This window comes from Odocoileus virginianus, chromosome 23 (genome assembly GCF_023699985.2).
Source record: "Odocoileus virginianus isolate 20LAN1187 ecotype Illinois chromosome 23, Ovbor_1.2, whole genome shotgun sequence".
NCBI lineage: Eukaryota > Metazoa > Chordata > Mammalia > Artiodactyla > Cervidae > Odocoileus > Odocoileus virginianus.
The window spans coordinates 39,834,185-39,852,651 of record NC_069696.1 but is presented as its reverse complement, the minus strand read 5'-3'; the positions used below and the strand labels follow the sequence as shown (position 1 = coordinate 39,852,651).

Genomic DNA, 18,467 nt, shown 5'->3' with positions numbered 1-18,467 from the left:
GCCGGGGTTGGCCCTGCTGCTCTGTGGGCAGCCTCCTCCTGGTGCAGGGAGAGTGGGGCTGAGGGGACGCAGGAGGGGGCAGGTGGGGGTTAGCACGAGACAGGTAACGAGTGAAAGCCACAGAGAAATAGAGAACCTCGGCCCTGTAGGGACCTTACCTGCTGGAGTCTCTGCCCACGTGCATTTCTAACAAAGGTGGCAGTAGATAGTGGGGCTTAGGAGGCATTGCCTTAGGGAAACATTAGGCATTCACTAGGGAAACAGTGTCCTTATTTGTTTATTTGACTGCCCTGGGTCTTCATTGCTGAGGGGGCAGGGGGTGCTTTCTCTAGTTGCAGCGAGTGTGCTACTCTTCGTTGAGTACATGAGCTTCTCATCGCAGTGGCTTCTCTTTTTGCAGAGCACGGGTCTAGGGTGCGGGCTCTGAAGTTGTGGTGCACGGGCTTAGTTGCTCTGAAGCATGTAGGATCTTCCCGGACCAGGGATCAAACCTGTGTCCCCTGCATTGGCAGGCAGATTCTTTACCACTGGACCACCAGGGAAGTCCCAAAAGGTTTCTTTTGAAAAAGGTACTTTGAAGTCAAGACTGGCTTCAACGTCCTTCAGAAGCAGAGGAGCTAAGCAGGGTGGCTGAGCAGTGTGGGGTCATGTGCAGGGCGATGGGCAACCGCACAGGTGGCTTGAGAGCCTCACTGGTCAGTGCAAGGTGCTCCTCACCAATTGTCCTTGTCGGAGAGGCTGGGTCCAGACCAGTTCCTCAGGCATCTGAGGATAACCGGGTGCTAGACATTCAGTGTCAGCAGCACATCTTCCTGAGAACACTGGTTTATTCTAAGTGTGGACCTCTGCAGACTCAAGACACACCTGTTCTCTGAGGTCTAAGCCCCGGGAACAAGCCAGCTGGAGGCTGTGTGCCGGTTGGTATGAAGGCAGCTCTGTGAACTTCCAGGCGTCTGTGAGAACTAGGAGCAGCAGCTTAAAACCACCAAACTCAGGGCCAAGCGAGGAGCTAGAAACCTCCAATACAGGCCCTGCCAGAAGGGACGCAGGCCCTGGGTGGCGGACAGACCTGTGCTCATCTCTCCCCACATTGGAAAGGACAGCAGGTGGCAACAGGCAGCCCCATGGCCTGGGCTCAAGGCAGGTGGGTCCATCACCCTGGGCCCACGAAGAGTTGTGTTACAGAAACAACATGCTTGCTTCACTTCCTCCTGAAACAGGACACCCTGCATCCTCCTGACCAATCAGCTCAACATGGATCAGGGAGGAGGCTCAAGGCACCCAGAGGCCACACCCAGGATGGCCCTTCCCAGGCGGGGGCTGTGGCCACTCTCCTGGACCCTGGGCCCAGCTTCCTCCTGTTCTCCATGGGGGTGATACCACCTGGTCTCAGAGGAGCAGTGAGGATCTGATGAGGACTCAGGTGACGGTGCTGACACAGCAATGGCCCAGCCCAGGTTCTGCAGGCATGTATTTCTCCACAGGAAAAAGGAATAGGGAGTGGAATCCCAGTGAAGACTGGTATCAGGGGAGTAATGCTGCTGGAGGTCCTGGTGTCTACTGCACCTCCTTGCTGCCTGCACATATATAAGATGCATGCAAAACACTGAGAAAGGAGCCCAACAGAGCAGAATACTTTGGACTGCCTGTTTTATTGAATGGAAGTCCATGTTTCCAACACACAGTGAGGCCAAACAATACCAAAATGTTGGAGTTTGGAACCGAAGAAGGTTCATTGCAGGGCCATGCAAAGAGACAGGTGACTCATGCCTTAAAAATCCCAAACTCCCTGAAACTCTCAGCAAAGCCCTTTCATGAGAAAGGTAAGCGAGGGGCCTGGTTAGTTGTTGCAACCTTCTTGGTGTCAGAGCCTTTCTTCTTGATGTCAGGTCATGATATTCCTGTGAACCTCCAGCAAACAAATTATTCTCTTTTATGATAAGAAAGAGCAAGGTCCCAAAGCTCAACCTTCACCCTTTGGGGTCCAGGCTCTGGCCAAGAGGAGAGGGGAAGCTCCTGCAGGAGTCGTGGTGAAACATGAAGGCAGCCTGGGTGAGGTGTGTGCTGTCTCCCTCTGCCCCTCTGCTTACGGCTGACCCTCTCCCACACCTGCACACAAGCCCTCTGCTCTCAGTCACCCTTGGGTGTCCACCCTGGTCCCCAGGTCTGGAGGAGGATTATCCCCGTCCTCAGCCCAAGTCAGATGACACGGGCTCCCCTGGGCATCCCACGGGGCCTGCGGGGCTCCAGGGTCTGAGGGAAATGATTGGATGGGAGCCCAGCGGGCAGGCAGGAGGAGCCATGGAGGGCATGCTCCCTGAGATCCTGGGAGACAGGCTCACGGGGAAGGAGGTCAGGCATCTGGAGCCCAGGTGAACCCATCAGTCAACGCAAGGAAGCCTCAGTGAATCAGCTCATATTTACTGAACCAGATTCTAGAGAACACAAGGTGGAGAGAACCAGAGCAACCTGAAATATCTTCTCCAGCCTCACTCCCAGCTGAAGAAGACAGCGAGGGTAGAGAGTCGTGTCTGTTGGCCCCAGCCTGTTTCATCTCCTCACACACCGCAAAGTTCCTTGGCCTGTTTCTGCCTCCTTGTTTCATCCTTCTTTCTTTCTTTCTTTTTTAAATCAACCTCTGGTCCTACTCCACACTTGGACTTTCATGGAGATGTCCCTGGTCTCTCAGTCACTCTGGACCCAAGAGCACCTGGCGACATGTCACCTGATCCCCCACTGTGCTGTCAGCTCCACTGCTGTCACCAGCGCCAGCACCATCCTTGTCAGCAGAGTCACTGCCTGAGGATCCACACAGACAATGCTCCATGCAGACGCGCGGATGGCCACAGGGACATGGAACATTCCCAACATCACTAATCATTAGAGAAATGCAAGTCACACTACAGTAAGTTATCCCCCCTACAGCATCAGAGGGGCCGTCATCTATGTCTACAATGCTCTGAGGCTGTGGGGAAAAGGAGCCCTCCTCCGCTGTTGGTGGGAACGTAAATTGGTGCAGCCGCCATAGAAGACTACATGGAGTTTTCTTAAACAACTGAAAATAGAGCTACCGTATGATTTAGCAATCCCACTTCTGGGTATATATCTAGAAAAAATTAAAGCTCTAATTTGAAAAGATACATGTACCCTGATGTTCATAGCAGTACTATTCATAACAGCCAAGACATTATATTAACCTAAATGTCTGTTGACAGATTAATGAATAAAGCAAATGTGGTATGTGTAGACATACCATGGAATACTACTCAGCCATAAAGAATAATGAAATAATATTATCTGCAACAATATGTATGGATCTAGAGATTACTATTCTGAGTGAAGTAAGTCAGACAAAAACAAATATGTGATATTAACTTATATGTAGAATCCAGAAAATAATACAAGTGAACAAATGAATAGACAGACTCATAGACACAGAAAAGGAAATTTTTACCAAAGCTTTGGGGGGATAGATAAATTAGGAGATGGGATTAACAGATTCACACCAGATAAACAAGGGCCTGCCTACTGTAGTAGCATGGGAACAGTATTCCATATCTTGTAATAAACTATAATGGAAATGAATAAAATAGAATATAGATATACACATGCTCAGATGTTCTGTCATATCTGACTCTCTGCAACTCCATGGACTGTAGCATGCCAGGCTCCACTGTCTATGGGATTTCCGAGACAAGAATGTTGGACTGGGGTGTCATTTCCTCCTCCAGGGAATCTTCCCTACCCAGGAATCAAACCTGTGTCTCCTGCTTAGCAGACACATTCTTTACCACCTGGGAAGCCCAGATAAATACATAGATACCTGTATGATTGAATCACTTTGCTGTATACCTGAAATTAACAGAATATTGTAAATCAATTATCCTTCAATAAAACAAACAAACAAAAGAAGTCACTGCCTTAGTAAGATACATCAGCTAGGGCCACAGGTGAGTTGATGTGGAGGAGAGGCCTAGAGATCACCAGCAGGGGAAGACGCTTCTTGCTGGGACATCACAGCCTGGGGAGGGCGATAGAGGAGCCCCTGCTCCTTCTGGATCCCAACAATCCTAACTCTCTGACTTTATCCCATTTTCACCCCATTTGTATACCAGGCCTCTCATTGCTAATTCACCTGACTCTTCCTTTAGTCTGCCTCCAGGGTCATCTTTAGTCCAAAATAAGTGGTTTCTGATGGGAGGGGAGTTTGGGGGAAAATGGATGCATGTGTGTGTGTGGCTGAGTCACTTTGCAGTTCACCAGAAACTATTACAACATTGTTAATCAGCTATACTCCAACACAAAGTAAAAAGTTCTTAGTACGAAAAAAAAGTCGCTTCTCCCCGCCTCTCATTCTCTGGTGCCCCCTCCTCCCTCAATCCAGGCTCCAGGCCCCTTCCTTCCCTCTCCTCATCCATCACCTACATCCATCCCTGCACTGCTGTGCTCAACCACAGAAATGCCAAATTCCTAACACCCAGCTTCATTAATGTGATCTCCCTCTCTTTCCCTCTAACAAGGTACCTCTGCACATTAGCCCCTCACGTGTCCCTGGACCCCACACTGCTCTGGGGATGGCTAAATCAGGTCATCCTGCAGACTCTCATAGATCTGGGTGAGCTCCTCCAACTTCCTCTCCAACTCCCATGCCTGCTGCCTCAGGCTTTCAGCTGCTACTGTCTTGGCACCATCGTGCAAGTGCTTTGACTCCTTCACCAGCAAGCCCACATCCACCAGGAGGAAGATCCCTGCAGTGGCCAAGCCTGCAATCCGGGCTCCTTTGGTTATTGCTAAAGCTGTGGCTTTGAAACCTCCCTCTATGTGCTGAATGGCTGGGACTGAGATCCTCCCAGGGCTCATGTAGATGTGTGCATTGGGTGCAGACTCAGGGTTGGCATTGCCTGTCTCCATGGCATGGATGTTCATTTCAATGCATTGCACAGCTTCAGTGACTTTCTCTGTTGTGTCAACAATGTGGGGGTTGCTCTTGAGTACCTCTAGGAGAACCTTCCATTTCTTGACGACACTTGACATCATGTGACTGGCTTCGGTTTCTGCTGATGACCTCTTCACATGTTCGATGATAGTGGTGGACACACCGGTCACAGCCGCTGCTGCTCCCAGCCCTATCCCAGTGGCCAAGAGCACCACACTGGCCCCCGCTGTCACGGGTGCCAGAGCCAGGCCAACAATAGTCAGAATACTAGACACAGCACCAGTGCTGTAGCCCACCACGTTGGAGATGGTACATCCCTTATGCACCTTGTCAACCTTGTCTGCGAGCTCGTGGAACTTGCCTATGAACTCCTCCAGCTGCCGTTTCACCCGAGGAAACTTAATCAGAAACCTCCTCCTGTCCAGCTGCTCTTTGGTGAGTCTTTCCTGGTCCTCTTCAACCAAGGCTCTGTTCAATTCCTTCAGATATTTGTGTAGTTCCTTGGCATCTTTCCTGTAATAATGAAGGTCAAGGGATTAGAAAGGCAGTTTGCTTGTCTGTAAAATTGGCTCCATAATATCTATTCTGCATAAATACAGATATGTTACTATCAATTAGAGAAGAATTTTATAAATATAAACTTTTCTCTTTCAACCTTAAAACTTCATACTTTATAGATGCTCCATCTTGACACAGCTAAACTTGGAATAGGTAAACAAAAGTCACCTTAGGACACTGGCAACTTAAGAGAGGTATTTGAGAGAATTCCCAGGTGGTCCAGAGGTTACAACTCTGCACTCGCACTGCCGGCCTTGACTCAATCCCTGGTTGGGGAATGCGGATCCCACAGGCCATATGGCTCAGCCAGAGAAAAGGTATGTGGTGAAGACGTCTCACAGGTGGGTCAACACCATCACTTTGAAAGAGTTTTTGCAGTTGGAACTCCACAGATACACAAAGACACGCAGCACTGGAGGAGAAAACCTTCATTCGAGGGCCTCGCTGTGTAGTGAGAAGTCTCCCTGCTCTTTGCCCTTGGCTACTGGGAAGTGGGCCCTGAGCCCCTAGAATTCCGGCTGATAGGCGTGTCCTTGCCTGCCTGGGCCTTTGGCCACTGGTCAGCCTGACAAGGTGATGACTGACCCAAGGTCTCTGGGTCTCATGGTATCAGTTCTGTCATCTGGGAGAGCTGGACCCTAGGGCACAAGTCTGACCTCCAGGAGGGGCTGGAGATGACAGGTCAGGGTAATCTGGCTTTTAAGCAAGGTGAGTGTCCCTAACGGGCAGTACTGCATGCATCTTGTCACACACCGAATCCAGGTCAGTAACGTGTCCTGAGGACAATGGAAGCTTCGTCTGTGAAATCTGCCCAGACTCTGCCCTCTGACTGGTGGGCAATTTTCTCCTTCCCTGTAGTAAACTGTAGCTGGGATCATGAAGCTTTCAGTGAGTCCTGTCCATTTTATAGGGAATTCTTGAACCTGAGAGTTGTTTTGGGGATCCCCTAAATTTGCCATTGAAGTCAAAGTAAGGGCAGTCCTGGGCACTGTGCCCTTACGCTTTGCAGATTGGCTGTCTCTATGACTTAGAATTTTTTAAACTCCAAAGTCAGAGCTAGAAGGCAGCTTATAATCATTTGGTCTGCCATCTGCTGTCTTCTAAGCATTGTGCCCTTGACCTTCTCAGTAGAAGGTCTCTGGGTCCACCCACTACCCCAGTTGACAGGGAAGCAGGAGATGTGCCCTGGTTTCCTTTGGACTCTCCAGCTCACCTCTGCTCTCCATGCTCCACGTGTGCTCTCCTGGCCTCTGTTCTGAGTCACTTGCTGGGTGCTGGGAGAGGCAGAAAGTCAGCACCTTGCTCATGGATCATGAGGAGAGGGCCGGAAAGGAGTCTGTGGGGGGACCCTGGGATGAGGGGAATCTCCTGGTCTCTCTTGGAAGCTCAAGGATGCTTATCCATCCTCTTCATGGTTCTTGATTCCTCTGGAGTTTAACTCAGCCTGGAAACACCACCCTCAATTCTGGGGCACCAGTAGCAACCTTCCAGAGAAGAGGCAGCTGACTACCTGAGCAGTGTCCGAAGTTTTCTGAGCTCATGTTGGGAGCAGGGGCTCTCAGAGACCTCCCTTCAGCTCCTTGTCTGCTTCAGGCTGGAAGGAGGTGTGACCTCACCCCTGGGGAAGAGAAATAGACTGTGAGCTCCACTGTGAGGGCGCAGTGGCTTCAGGGAGCAGTGAGGGCCAAGTTCTCTGGCGGGTTCCCCTTGAACAGCCACCAGGTCCTCCAGGGACTTAGCCCAGTGTGGGTCTCTGTCTCCTGCGCTCTGCTGGATGACAGTTCAGCAAAGTCATTCACCTCCTACAGCTCCTTCCAAGCCAAGTCAGAGTCCTGCTCTCCTGTTGGGGCAAAAGGAGAAGATACTCAGACAGGAGACAGCCATCTGTGACGTTATAGGAACAATCAAACCAGAGACTAGAGGAACAGATAGGAGGTGATACTCTAGAAATGATGTGAGGTTGGGACACCTGTGTTTTCAAATTGGTAATGACTAATATTAATGATAATATTGATCCAGTGTCTTTGACATGCTAGCTCCTGAAAGTCATGTAAACTTAGCTCAGTCCAAGTTTTCACGCTGGTGCCAGAGTCTGGACTGGAACCCGAGTCTTACTGATGCAAATCACACATTTGTGGTGACTATGCTCTACTGCCTATAATATACAAAAATATTTATTTGTGGATATATGTTAATTGGTAAATGACTCTTTTCGTTTCAAAATGATGAGCTCCCTGTGCTCAAGTCTCTCCTTGATAAAGTTCCTGGTGATACAACTCCCAGAGTCCAGGTCCTCCTTGCTTGTGCAAGAGCCTTTTTTCCCACAAGGGCCTGGAGTCCCACCAGCCCTGCCCCAATTCCTGTCTCCCTGCTCTGAGTGGCTGAGAACACCTGCAGGTGTTCTGTCCTCCTTGTTTTCCCCTCCTGATTATTGGACTTGATGTAGTTTCTAATCCTTTATGTAAATAATAGTGCAAAGAATATTCTCCTTGTATGAAACTTCACCTACATCTGAGACTGTATCCTTCAGCTATATCTAGAAGTAGAATTAAGATCCGAAGGCATCAACACCTAAAAAATTTCCATACATAGAGCCACAATGCTATGCTAACAAACTGTAGCAATTTATGTTCATACTTATAAAAATGAGGTTGTCTATCCTTTCAGATATACCCATTCTCAATGGTATTTCTTTAAAAAGAAAAGATCATATCTTTATCATTAAATAATTTATTTTGGTTTTGCATGTGATTGTTTTGCCATGGGAGATGAGGAAGGAAAGCAAGTGTTGATGATGTCTAGCTGTGATTTTTAAGAAAGCAAAAGAGCATCTGTCAACTACTCCTCCTGAGACTTGACTGAAATGATGGTAAAGGTATATATTGGTATGGTACCATCTACTGATAAGAGTGTGTGGTTTCTGTAGTGTAGTGGTTACCATCTTCACCTAACACGCGAATGGTCTCTGGTTCAAAATCGAGTGGAAACAGCCTCACTTGGGCTTCCCTTGTGGCTCAGTGTGTAAAGAATCCACCTGTAATTCAGGAGACGTGGGTTCGATCCCTGGGTTGGGAAGATCCCCTGGAGAAGGGAACGGCTACCCACTCCAGTATTCTGGACTGGAGAACTCCATGTGCTATGTAATTCAAGGGATCACAAAGAGTCAGACATGACTGGGCAACTTTCACTTTCACTGATAAGAGCAACTTGTGTTTGTGATTGCTCTGCCTTGGTATTGGCTCTGAAACTTTACCAATGGCACCTCATGTGTTTTTCCATTAGCTTTTGAGATGTGTACCATTGTATCCTCACTTACAAATAAGGAAGCTGACACATAGGTGTTACCTGACTTACCTAAGGTCAGACGTCTTGCCCTTGGTACCCTGGTTCCACTCCACTCACTGGGTCAAGAACCATAGCCTGCCTCTCCTCCCTCTGCTGCTAATAAAGACAAGCGTGGGAGCAATAGGAGACCAGAGTCTTTAACAAATATCTGAAGACTCACTGGATGGAGCAGTGATGGCTGAATAAAGAGGAGTGCAGGAGAGGGAGAGAAACAGGGAGCCTGTTCACAGGAGAGAAGACTGGTCTGCTGGGCAGGGCCCCAGAGAGGGAGCAAGATGAGAGGAGGCCGAGGGGAGAGCAGGGGACAAGCTCACCAACCCCACATCCCATCCCATATTCACAGCAGCCTTCACTCTTCACCAGACTTTTAGAAGGTTACTTGAGAATGAGATGCAGGAAAAAACATAGATTACGTGTTTGTTTAATTATGGAGGAAGGTAAAGGATACCCACGAGAGCAATAGACGTGGGATCCAGGAATCAGGAACATCAACCCAGTGGGAAGGGAATCCAAGGATCCCAGCTGGGTGTGCAGCAGACCTAGAGAGAAACCAGTCGAGAATGGGATAAGAAGTCCAGAGTCTGTGGGGACAGGGGACTCGGTATCATATGAGTCACAGTTGGAAAGAAATGGAGGAAATGTTGAAGAGAAACAGTGCAAGGGGTGAAAATGAAGCCAGTTAGAAACATCAGGAAAAACTAAAGCACAGGAGGAGAAGGGGATGACAGAGGATGAGATGGTTGGATGGCATCACCAACTCAATGGATATGAGTTTGGGTAGCTTAAGGAGTTGGTGATGGACAGGAATTCCTGGTGTGCTGCAGTTCATGGGGTCGCAAAGAGTCGGACACGACTGAGTGACTAATCTGAACTGAATGGAACAGCTGAGAAGCATGTGCAGCTATATGGTACAAGTTAGCTCTTAAAAAATGTATTAAATGCTCGCTTCGGCAGCGCGTATACCAAAATTGGAACGATACAGAGAAGATTAGCATGGCCCCTGCACAAGGATGACATGCAAATTCGTGAAGTGTTCCATATTTTTATACCAATACAGTATACTAACGCATATATATGGACTTTAGAAAGATGATAACGATAACCCTATATGCAAGACAGAAAAAGAGACACAGATGTATAGAACAGACTTTTGGACTCTGTGGGAGAAGGCGGCGGTGGGATGATCTGAGAGAATAGCATTGAAACATGTACATTATCAAGCGTGAAACAGATCACCAGTCCAGGTTGGATGCATGAGACAAGTGCTCAGGGCTGGTACACTGGGATGACCCAGAGGGATGGGATGGGGAGGGAGGTGGGAGGGGGCTCAGGATGGGGACACATGTAAATCCATGGCTGATTCATATCAATGTATGGCAAAAGCCACTACAATATTGTGAAGTAATTAGCCCCCAACTAATAAAAATAAATGAAAAAAAAGTATTAAATTATCACAAAAAATGTAAATGCCTTTGTTTGATTTTTTTAAAAATCTAAAGTAAATATATCTATGTCCGAGTCCTTTGGAGACTGTTTTAAAACTGAAGTTACATTAATATATATAATATGATATAACTTACAGATGTATAATATAGTGATTCCAAAATCTTAGTTTTATTTTATTTATAGTCATTATAAAATAACCTTTATCTTTTAAAATGAAAGAGTATTTAAATATGTGAAATAAATGTACTTGTTAATTTAAAAATCAAAATACATGCCTAGAACTTGGGACCCGAAACACTGAAGGGAGGAGGAGGATTAATATCTCAGTTTACAAAGTTGGGAATCAAGAAATAGTCAGTCCAGTGGAGAGCATAGGAAACAAAGATGTAAATAAAGTGCTTACAATACAAAGCTTCCTAACAGAGGATATGCAATTAGTGGAATAATAATATAAGGAGAAGAAGGGGACAGGTACAATAGAAAGTTTAAAAATAAATGAAATCCTTATTTTTCCTAATAAGAAGTAAATAAATATTATCAAATTTAACTCAAGAACAAGCAAAATACAACACCTACTACTTATTAGTGATTGTGGTTGATGACTTCCCACTTTGCACCAGGCACCTTCCCAATTGCTTGGTATGAATTCATTTCCTTTTAGTTCTCACAATGATCCTATAAGAAAGGAAACTGATGCTCAGAGAGGTTAAGTAATTTACTGAAGACACACAGCTAGTCAAGAGCCAGAATCCAAATCCAGGTTCCTGTCTCCTGTGCACACATTCTCACACTATTCCACCTCCCAATGTAGTAAAATCATTTAAAGAGATCAATTAACTATCTAAAGAAGAAGCATTTCCTTGGGAAGGAATGAGCAGAACCCTGTGTACAAATTGATCTGTTTTAACCATATGCACTTAGGACTGGATTGTTTTAACTCTAAGACAACAGAAGTCACTTTATTGTAGTCAGTAACCCACAAGAATGGGGAGGTTTCTAGTGCCACCCCCTTTGAAGATGATGGAGGCAGTTGAATTAAATGCCAAGAAGAAATGTGTGACTCCTGCTGTGACAACTGTCAGTGTAGGAGACATGTTTGTGTTGGTGAAACCTAGTTCTCTAGAAGAGTAGGCATGAAAACAGAGCTAAACCAGAATAATGAGAGTGAACTGTGACCTTCAACAGATATTGTCCAGCAGCATCTTGCCTACCCACATGTGCGCCCTTGGGCTTCCGTCCCCTCAAAGGAAGGAAGACCCCTTTCAGGGGAGGTGAATTCCATAGACTGGCATCTCTGCTCCTGCAAAGCCAAGGATGCTCTTGAAGATGATTGGAGAAGTGGTCATAGGGGGGCATCCACATATAATAATAATAATAAAAAAAGATAATGATTGCTATGAATATGTTTCATTGAGACAGGCTGAGTCTGTGAAAGGTCATGAGTTCATAATAAAATTCAAATGAGAGGATTTTAGAAAAGTGTGGCCCAAAAGAGAGACATAAAGGTTAAAAAGAATGCTAGTGGTTATGCAGGGGATGCAGGATGAAAGAGATATGGGATCGATCCCTGGGCAGGGAGGATCCCCTGGAGAAAGAAATGGTTGCCCACTCCAGGACTCTTGCTGGGAAACCCATGAACAGAGGAGCTGGGAGGGCTGCATCCATGAGGCTGCGAAGAGCTGGACACACCTGAGCTGGTACCTTTCTTTTGTTTCTATGGTGCAAAGAAGAGTGAATGTGATGGGAATATTCTGTGTTAACTGAATTTAATAATAAGAGGAATCTTGAAGTCTATGGGTATATATTCCTCTCTGTTTATTTACACGAATGTTTATAAAGGATTGAGAAAGAAAGAACCCCTGACATCCCGGGGCTGACCTGGTGTCACAACAGGGCGATGCTCTTCTCCTGTTGGATGTAAAGGCTCTCACAGAACTCCAGTCTCACACAGGGTCACCCTGAGGGCAGGAGTGAAGGAGACAGCAAACACCCATCACTGCGCCCTCACCCACACCTCGCCCCCTCCCTTGGCTGAAAAGCATGACTGCTCCTTCTTTACCCATTACAGCTTTATCCTCGCTCTGGTCTCCCCTCTCCATTGATGGAGTTACTGAGACCCCATGGTAGTGCTGCCTCCCATTCTCTGCAGCACCCAATCTAGAGCAACCCCACTTCTTAGAGCTTCCCCCAAATCCCCTTACCTAAGCTCCACTCCTAGAATCTTTCCTTCTACCCATTCCTCCATGATGCCCACAGCTCCCCCTCAGGAAGAGGGACCATCAGCTTGTGTTTAGGGGGTGAGCCTGGTGGCGAAGGCTGGTGGCATTGTCATGTAGATGGGAGAGAACTCACAAAGGCCCGCCCTCCTCCAAGAGGATGGGAGAGGAGAGCTGGCTGGCCCCCTGCCTCCTTCTCTGCCCCGAAGCTGCAGGACCCCAGGAGCCAGGTCAGCCTATTGAAATCATGAGACATGAGAACAGAGTCAAGTCAGAAAGAAAGAGGAGGGCTCTGGCAGAAGGGCTGGATCCTGGATGACGACAAACAATTGTAAATGCATTGAACACTGGACTCATCCTTCTGTCCTTCCCTCCCATTCCTGGCCTGGTCCTGACCCTTGTCTGGGGCCTCAGAGGGATGTAGATGCTGACAGTGCTTCCTCTGCTGGGTTCTGTCCAGGGCGTCCTCCTCTGTTAGCCTCTCATTGGTCCCTTTCTGGAAAGGCTGTTGGTGGGAAAGGGGAGGACCCCGGAGAAGCCTGTCCCTGCCCAGCTGCATGGCCAGTCAGGCATCCCTCCCCTCCTCATGGGCAGACAGATTCTCCCCAACCATCTCCCTCAGGTGCCTGCAGCCTTGCTCCCTGGGAAGGGAAAGGGGCGTTAAGAAAGTCCCCAGCCCAGCACCCAGACCCTCCCGACTGCCCCAGCTCCTGTCTTCCTCACACTCTCTGTCTCCACAGGGCCTGCTGCAGGAGACTGACGCCTCACTTGGCACAGGCTGCCCCTCCCCATGAAACGTGTTTCCCCACTGGCCTCACTATGTGACGGGTTACTTGTCCCTGGAGGCCCAGCTCCTAGCCTCCCTCTGCCAGCTTCCTCCAGTTCCTCTCCAGCTCCTCTTGAAAGTCACACATTCCTGGTCATGTTTCCTCTTTGCTCAGTTTCCCCAGGTCTGAGAACCCTACCCACATCATCAGGGGCCCTGTCTGTCCTCTGCTGCTCCTCCTGTCCAGGACCTCTGGGCACCCTCCACCCTCCTGGGCACAGCCTGGCCAAAATATGAGGGGTGGACCCCTTCTGGACATGAAACCAGCAGCTTCTCGATGACACAGCACAACCCCAGTTCCCCTGTGAAAGTTAGAAAGGGAGGGAGGGTAGAAGGGGGACAAAGAAGGCAAAAATGGAGAAGAAACTACAGATCCTAAGCAATCGATCATTCAAAAAGATCCAAATGTAAACCAGAGAGAAAAAACTGAAAGTACTGAAACTCAGGAGTGGCCACAGGACCGGAAAAGGTCAGTTTTCATTCCAATCAGGCAGAAAGGCAATGCCAAAGAATGCTCAAACTACTGCACAGTTGCACTCATCTCACATGCTAGCAAAGTAATGTTCAAAATTCTCTAAGCCAGGCTTCAACAGTATGTGAACCATGAACTCCCAGATGTTCAAGCTTGATTTAGAAAAGGCTGTTATACTGATGTCTGTAGAGTTTGCCTTTTTATCTTAATATTGCCACACCAGGATTACATGTGGACCTTGTGCAATGAGCCCTTTTCACTTCTTCCAGCAGGGCCATCTTCCCCACACAGGACCACCCATCACCCACATCCTGAGCAGAGGGCTCTTCAAACACAGGAAGCCAACGCCCTTCGACTCTCCGCTTGGTGTCCTGCCCCTCTCCAGGCCGCAGTGTCCCCCGGCACCTGGCACTGAGCTTGGCATTCAGAGGCACGTTTTTTTCAACAAACCTTGATTCCTTGTATCTGAAAAAAATCCCCTTTCTCCCATCAGCCCCAGCCGAACTCCCTGGGGAAAGCTTCAAGGTGACCAGGTCATAGGTCACACAAGGTGCTCCTCATCAATTGTCTTTGTTGGAGAGGCTGGGTCCAGACCAGCTCCACAGGCATCTGAGTGTAACCAGTTGTTAATATTCTGTGTCAGCAGCACATCTTCCTGAGAAAACTGGTTTATTCTAAGTGTGGACCTCTGAAGACTCAAGACACGCCTGTTCTCTGAGGTCTAAGCCCCGGGAACAAGCCAGCTGGAGGCTGTGTGCCGGTTGGTATGAAGGCAGCTCTGTGACCTTCAAGGTGTTTGTGAGAACTAGGAGCAGCAGCTTAAAACCACCATATTCGGGGCCAGGCAAGGAGCTAGAAACCTCCAAAACAGGCCCTGCCAGAAGGGACTCAGGTCCTGGGTGGCGGGACAGACCTGGGCCCATCTCTCCCCACGTTGGAAAGGACAGCAGGTGGCGACAGACAGCCCCGTGGCCTGGGCTCCAAGGAGGTGGGTCCACCACCCTGGGCCCACGATGAGCTTGTTACAGAAACAGCACATGCTTGCTTCACTTCTTCCTGAAACAGGACACCCTGTGTCCTCCTGATCAATCAGCTCAACATGGATCCAGGGAAGAGGCTCAAGGCACCCGGAGGGCCCACCCAGGATGGCCCTTCCCAGGTGGTGGCTGTGGCCACTCTCCTGGTCCCTGGGCTCAGCTTCCTCCTGTTCTCCATGGGGGTTATACCACCTGCTCTCAGAGGGGCAGGTCCTCAGTGAGGACCTGATGAGGACCCAGGTGATGGTGCTGACACAGCGATGGCCCATCCGAGGCTCTGCAGGCGTGAAATTCCCCGCAGGAAAGCGGAACAGGGAGTGGGATCCCAGTGAAGACTGGTATCAGGGGAGTAATGCTCCTGGATGTCCTGGTGTCTACTGCACCTCCTTGCTGCCTGCACATATGTAACATGCATGCAGAACACTGAGAAAGGAGCCCAACAGAGCAGAAGAAGCACTAGCATTGAACTGGGGCCCTTTACCCCTGACATCCCTGCAACACATAGCAGGTGGACATGATTCGTGTTTGTCTCCAGCTGGGGAAGTGGGCGGTGTACTTACTGTCGTGTGTGGGATGGTTGGGCCCAGGATAGGGTGAGGGGAATCATTTCCGTTGGTCTGAGAAGAGGGCACATTGTGCACCCAGGGAGCACTAAATCTGGAGTCTCTCTTCCCGAGACTCTCCCCCCAGGGTTCGGGTCCCTGTTAACCATTCATCTTCCTTATCCTTCAGCCTGACCTCTTGGTCCCAGAATATAGTCCTCAGACCCAAGCTCCTCTGTCTCCTGGGAAGCTGACACTGAGATTCCAGGTGCTTGAACCTAAGCTCCCAGCTGGAAGGGGCCTCTGGGGACAGACCGTGAGCTCCTGCAGGGGGACCTGCCTTACTTTCTGTCCCTCGTGAACTGTGCGGGTTTGGGGGCTTCTTTCCATTCTCTGACCTGCCCCGGTCCCTCCAGTGGGCCCTCTTCTGTGCTCACTTAGCCAGACTCAGTTTCTGTTGCTCAGAACCACAGGGATCTCGCCTGAGACAGGGGTCACTGTGGAATTGCATCATCTGCTCATTGAGCTGAATGGGGTCCAGCTCTAAGGGTTCAGGGCACATGGGGATGGACACTGAATGGTTCTATATCCAGTGCCTGGAACCCTACCCAGGAGAAGTCTGTGCAGGATTTGAATTCCCCAGGAGCTTACAAAGAATTAAAGAAGGAATGAAACTCATGATTCGGGGATCAGACACATGATGGCCGTAACTGCTGACATCTTCAGGAAGGAATGGAAGGGCCAGTTGAAGTCTCAGGGAAACACTGGCTGAGAGGGAGTCAGAGTCTGAGGCACTGAGGAAAGTCTTCTGAGGGAGGTTTGGACAAAAGTGTGCAGAAGGCGCTGCAGCGCGTGGGGAGGGACTTAGGAGACGTCCTGGGATCTTTTCCAGGTCCCAGGTCTCTGGCTTCCTGCCCTGGGCTCCAGGTGTGGGAGCCTGTGTGGTGCTCACATGCTCCACATGGAAACACAGAGAGTCGGTGCCCCGTGAAGCAGGCCCGTGGGGGTGAGAGCAACACCCAGATGCTCCCCTCTCCTCCCTGGAGAAGATGAGCCTGAGGCATCCCATGAAGGCTCCTCGGAAGGTCCAGGCAGGTGCAATCCCAGATGGGTGACCAGGTCAGAACATGGCCTTGGATGGACTTTCCCTCCATCCCTGCTCCCATCCCCCAGCCCCTCAGTCCTGCTCCTGGGGATCGAGTGAGCCTGGCCTTCAGCTCTGCCCTCAGGGGACCCCATGCTCCTGCACACTGCTTTGGTCTGCAATTAGGCTTCGGCATCTATGCTCAGAGTCACAGGTAGCCGTGGAGGAGGTGAAAGCAGTTGCCGCTAAGGTCGATATTCTTCTGGGTCATTCTAGGCAGTTTGGGAAATAGACAGGTCGGGCAGGGCAGTGCCCCAAGGTAAACACAGGAAGACTGTTCTGGAAGCTCCTGCAGGAGTCCTGGTGTGAGGCAACCTGGGTGAGGTGTGTGCTTTCTCTCTCCGCCCCTCTGTTTACGGCTGACCAGCTCTCACACCTGCACACACGCCGTCTGCTCTCAGTCACTCTCGGGTGGGCCGTGTCCATCCTGGTCCCAGGGGCTGGAGGAGGAGTATCCCCGTGCTCAGCCCAAGTCAGATGACACGGGCTCCCCAGGGTGTCCCATGGGGCCTGGGGGCTCCAGGGTCTGAGGGAAATGACTTAATGGGAGCCCAGCGGGCAGGAGGAGCCATGGAGGACGCGCTCCCTGAGACCCTGGGAGACAGGCTCACGGGGAAGGAGCTCAGGCATCTGGACTCAGGTGAGCCCCGTCAGTCAACACAAGGAAACCTCAGTGAATCAGTCCTATTTATTGAAATAAAGTCTGGAGAACACAAGGTGAGGAGATCCAGTGTTAGTCATCTGTCGTGTCTAGCTCTTACTGACCTCATGGGCTGCCAGACTCCTTTGTCCGTGGAATATTTCCAGGCGAAAATACTGGAGTGGATTGCCATTTCCTTCTCCAGGGGATCTTCCCAACCCAGGAATCGAACACACATCTGTATTGGCAGGCGGATTCTTCACCACTGGGTCACCTGGGAAGCCCATGGAAAAGAATGGAGTTTCCTTAAAAAACCTAATATAGAGTTATTGTATGAGTCAGCACTTCTGGAAAAGACAAAAGCTCTAATTCAAAAAGTAACATGCACTCCAGTGTTCAGAGCAGCGCTATTTATAATAGCATGGAAGCAACCTAAGTGTCCATCAATAGATGAAAAAAGATGCAAAATAACTGGCATAGTACCCAGGCATAAAAGAATAAAATAATGCAGTTTTTAGCTGCTTGGATTGACATAGAGATTATTGTAAATGAAGTAAGTCAGTTAGAGAAAGACAAATATTTTGTGATCTCAATTATATGTGGAATCTAAAAAGCAGTACAAATGAACTTATTTACAAAACAGGAACAGACTCACAGACAAAGAAAATGGTACAAAATAGGAAAGGGGAGGAAGGGTAAATGGGAATATGTGATTAACAGATGTACATTACCATATATAAAATAGATAAGCAATCGGGATTTACTGTACAGCACACAAAACTACATGTATAATCAATACATTTGGCTGCACACCAGAAACCCACACAATACTGTAAGTCACCTACACTTCAATAAAAACAAACAAACAAACAAAAGAAGTCACTGCCTAGTTAATAACAACCTGCTGGAATCGAAGGTGAGTTGATGCTGGAGGCATGGGGCTAGAGAACACCACCAGGGGGAGACTCTTCTTGCTGGGACGTCACACCCTGAGGAGGGCGATAGAGGAGCCCTGGCTACTTCTCCTGGATCCCAACAATCCTCACCCTTTGACTTTCTCTCATTTTCAACCCTTTTGTATTCCTGGCCTTCCACAGCTCGTTCTACCTGCCTTTCCCTTTGTTCTACCCCCAGTGTGTTCTTCAGTCCAAATGAAGTGGTTTCTCCCCTCCCCTCACTCTTCAGCCCCCTCCTCCCTCAGTCCAGGCTCCAGGCTCTTGCTTTGTCCTCATCTGCCACCTGCATCCATCCCTCCCTTGCTGTGCTCAGCTCCAGAAATGCCAAATTCCTAACACCCAGGACCAT

At 49.0% G+C, this 18,467-nt stretch overlaps 1 long non-coding RNA gene, 1 other non-coding gene and 1 pseudogene across 3 annotated transcripts; 1 reads left to right on the top strand and 2 right to left on the bottom strand.

Moving 5' to 3' along the window:
• Positions 1–4,128: 4,128 nt before the first annotated feature.
• Positions 4,129–5,472, bottom strand: LOC139030631 (apolipoprotein L3 pseudogene; annotated as a pseudogene).
• Positions 5,473–6,714: 1,242 nt separating this feature from the next.
• Positions 6,715–14,334, bottom strand: LOC139030630 (uncharacterized). Of its 2 annotated transcripts, none has more exons than XR_011483023.1 (3): positions 12,164–14,334; positions 10,862–10,960; positions 6,715–7,334 (listed from the first exon to the last, which is right to left on the bottom strand). It is a non-coding gene; the product is annotated as an uncharacterized lncRNA (long non-coding RNA). The 2 variants fall into 2 exon arrangements; XR_011483022.1 differs by having other exon boundaries at positions 6,715–7,112.
• On the top strand, positions 9,780–9,884 carry LOC139030744 (U6 spliceosomal RNA). Its single transcript, XR_011483146.1, has one exon. It is a non-coding gene; the product is annotated as a U6 spliceosomal RNA (small nuclear RNA).
• Positions 14,335–18,467: the final 4,133 nt, after the last annotated feature.